This window comes from Macadamia integrifolia, chromosome 9, assembly GCF_013358625.1.
Source record: "Macadamia integrifolia cultivar HAES 741 chromosome 9, SCU_Mint_v3, whole genome shotgun sequence".
Taxonomy (NCBI): domain Eukaryota; kingdom Viridiplantae; phylum Streptophyta; class Magnoliopsida; order Proteales; family Proteaceae; genus Macadamia; species Macadamia integrifolia.
The window spans coordinates 13,806,090-13,810,485 of NC_056565.1; positions in this window are offsets into that span (position 1 = coordinate 13,806,090).

Genomic DNA, 4,396 nt, shown 5'->3' on the forward strand with positions numbered 1-4,396 from the left:
CCCCCCCCCCCCCCCCCACCCCAAAAAAAAGCATTTTGACACAGAAACTGAAATTTTCGTTTTTTACATGAAACGTTACCAAACGTAGCCTAAGAATTCTGGTTTGCAATTTACCCAGAAAATGTTTCTTGGGAAGTGAGCACTGGAAATGGCTTCCACTAGAGGTGTCAATGGGCCGGGTTGGGTTGGGTTTTAACCCAGCCCTAAGGTCTCTTAACTAAACCCAAGCCCTAGCCCAGCCCTAGGTTGAGCTGGGATATCTCAGCCTAACCCCAACCCTATCAGGTTTAGCCCAACCCAACCTAGCCTTAATGGACTTTGTTTGGGCCGGGTTTAAACCAATTCAGTCCAACCCAATACTATCGGTTACTTAGTTGCTTGATCTTGATGCATGGCAGAGGCCAAAGACCAAAGTTTTTTAATATGTGTAGATTGTTGGAAATGAAAGACTTTTCTCTAGAAGCACTCATTAATAATTATTAGCATATTTATATGATTATATACTTAATACATATGGTTGGGTCTGGTTGGGTTGAGACCTCAACCCAGGCCCACCCCAACCCTGCCTCGGGCCTGAAAATCTCAACCTTAACCCACCCTATGGGCTGAAATCTCAGCCCAAGCCTTATTCAGCCTCAGGGTGGGCTAGGGTTGATTCGGGTTGACCGGGCTTTTCTGACACCCCTAGCTTCCGTTGCTAAGAATCCACTCCAACTTGCTTAGTAAATACCAATGACTCACTATCAATTCTTCCAAAATCAACAACAACAGATGAAATTCCAAGCTGATATGATATACCGGAGGAGCAACAACAGTTTCCTTCATCTTTGTTCCAAACTCTTTTTTCCTTTTCCCTCCATTCCTTCTTCTTCGGATTCATTTAGGCTGTGTTTGGTACCCAAGACAAGAAAAGAAAAGAAAAAAAAAAATACAAATTTCATGATTAAAGAAATTCTCTTTGTGCTTCACATGTCCTAAATCAAGAGAAGATTCTTTATTTTGAATTTTTAATTCACCTTGGAAATGGTGAAGTTTTCTTTTGTAGCCCAAAAAAACATATCTTGCCAAAAATACACGAAAATTTGAGAAGATACAAAATCTCTTCTTTTCTTCTCTTCTAATGGTAGCCAAACACATATTTTTTTTTCTATTTTTTTACTATTTTCTTTTCCTTTCTTTTCTTTCTTTCTCTTGTTTACCAAACATAGCCTTAGATTAGCTGGTTAGATCCGAAAACAAAAAAATGGCCAAAGTGTTGTTTGGGGAAACAGGTTTTGAAATGAGGGTTTGTGTCCGTCATAGGATTAGAATGGAACATATGTTATTTTGCATGATGAGAGAATTGGTAGAAGCTTGGTGATGAAGAATTTAAGAGGAGTCAAATCCTAATTCCTGAAAAATTTGTGATGTGAATATAGTGGCCATGATTTCATTTGACTGGATCAGACTATTTTTTGGTTAGTTATCTTGTCCACCTCTTAGAACTATAATCTAATCATCATCAATTTTTGGTTCTGCAATATCTTAAGAGCGCTTTGGGAGTAGCATTAACGTTTTTACTATTTGTATATCTCATAATTAATAATGGAGAAGAGTTTTTTTATTAAGGCTATGTTTGGTTGTAAGGGGAATTAAAGGGAAGGGAAGTGAAGTTTTCATACTTAAAAAAGAAATTAATGTAATCATTACCCATGTGACTTTAACATTAACTTCAAATAATTTCATATTTGGTTATGAAATTTCACTTTACTTTGAATCCAAAACCCTTTGCTATAATATGTAAAATAAAAATTACATGTAAAATATTTCATTACTAAATATAGTTAAAAAAAAATTAAGTAGTTTATACAATCACATGGGGTAATGATTATAAACATTTCTTTTTAAAGTAAGAAATTCACTTCCCTTCCCTTAAAATTCCCATTGCAACCAAATAGAGCCTAAGAGTGGTTCTTATACTAGTGTGGGGGGCCAATGAGAATGCATCTAAAAGCACCAATAAGATGAATAGTTTTACCTTTCATTGGTGTGAAACTGTGAATTGATCATTTTACCCCTTGTGTCTGGGCCAACACTCCCAGACATTAGAAATGTGCCACTACTTATGGGCCACCCACAAAGTTCAATTAAAAAAAAAAATAAAGAGATGATGACCTGAACACGCTTCAGTGGCAAAAATTGAAATTGTGGTAACTTCCAAAAAGCTCTAAGCATTCATGTGTCCAGCAAGATGGTGGATCCCAGTTTAAAGATTACACGTGAATCAGTAATGCCAAAAAAAAAAAATCTCTTTGCTCTACTTATTGAGAAAATGCGCTTTTGGTCCGAACACACCTACAGTCAACCACTTCATTCACCCTTTGCACTTTGGGCCGTTGACAAAAGAAAGAAAAATTGAAAATGACCCTCCCAAGTGGGCCACTGAAGTCCAGCTTTTTGTTTGTCAATTCTCTTGGGGTCATGGAAGTTATGTCATTCTTCAGCTGTAGCTTGGAATTTGATGGGTCCAGTTAGGGGTGTCAACGGTCCGGGTTGGTGCGATTTCGGTTTGATTTCACCGGTTTCAGTGTGACTTTGGAACTAATCGAAACCGCCCCATTAAGGATTTATCGGTTTTGGTCTGGTGTCGGCTTCGGTGCGGTTTGGGTTCGGGTTCGGGTTGGTATCGATTTGGATTTATCAGGTTCATTTCGGTTTGGATCGATTTTTTAAACTGGTATGGAGCCATTAGGAAACCGACAGATAATTGAAAAAAAAATGAACACAGGCCTCATCCTTTGGAGTTTGGGTGGGTATGACTTCATCCTTTGGAACTCATCCTTTGCCCTACCCCTTTGGGCCGGTATGGACCTGTTCATAGGATTTCCTTATTTATTTTTCACATTGTGAGCCTGTATAGTGTATATCAATATTTAGTGGGCAAATATAATTAAAACACAACTATTACTGAATTATGGTGGAAAAAGATCAACCAAATAAGGCAGTAAAAGTATGAAAATCCAAGTATCCAACAGTAAATAGGAATTCCCATACATGAAAAACCAAGTCATGAAAAAAGGAATTCCTGTACATGAAAACCTAATAATTTATCAAGCACAAAACATAGATTAAAACATCAAGACATCAAGTCATCAAACTATAAAGTATTAAACTATCAAAGTACCAAATATTCAAATCATTCAATCAACCACGGACCACCCAAAAATTAAAATGATTCAATCACGGAATCACCCACCTAAAATAGAGATAGTGTGCCAATAACTAATGCAAGTCAAAGTATCAAACAAACCATTGAACATCCACCTAAGACATTCAAAGAGTATTTAATATTACATCAAAATATCAAATGACTATCTTCTTTCTCAAAATATTTTGATATTTCCTTAAAATATTGCAACCCTTTGTCCTCCAAAATGATGTGTTGAGTAGTTACTCTTAAGGCCACAAGTGTGTCATACACTCTTACCATTCCAAGGAACTGCAACCAAAAGTGAAAGAAGATTTAAGACAACATAGTGACACTGTCAAAACATAAATTATGAAATACATGCAAATATAAACTACGGTATACCTATTCAATAAGATTGAGTTTATCCTTCTCTAGGAGTAGGACCAGCTGAAGAACTAGCTACTGCACCTGTCACACCCCGTTCACACTGAACCGGAGCGGTGACCGAGTTAACACCGGTTAACCCAAACCTGCCAGGATCATCAGATACTGTATTCCACCACAGCATACACACTCTAACATCAATTCATCAGATCAGCGGAAGACTAAAATTTACCTGTAAATAATTCCCATATACTTGATACCCAAATGATGATACCATAATTATATACATTTGGGCCCGAAGGCATGATATATATACACAAAAAGAATAAAGTTCAAATATCAAGTATATACAGGAATTTATCAAAATCATCAGAGTACACAGCTCGGCTCGGTAGTGGAGCTCAACACGGCCTCAAAACTGCTGTCCCGCAGCACAGCTCTCACACGCGCAGTCTACGCCGTGCTCAAACTCCTCAGGGGTCCACCAGTCCTCCTCTGGAAACTCGACTGTGGGACCCACCCCATACTCCTCAGATGCATGACCTGCAAAAGCATCTAAAAAGGGGTGCACACGGGGAATGAGCTCACTAGCTCAGTAAGTAGAGAGGTGGACCACACACCACAGTCCACACAACACAACACATCATATGCACTACATGTCATGCAATTCATTTTAAATTCACATACACCTAATCAACATTACTAAGTCTTTGGTTTTAGTGCTACTACAACCACAGTGCGCGTATACTCCGGGTACGAGCCGCGAACTCCCTCCCGCGATACGCCCATAGGGCTGTTGGAGAAGACCCACCGTGAGTACTCAGAAAAATAAAGACAATGCCG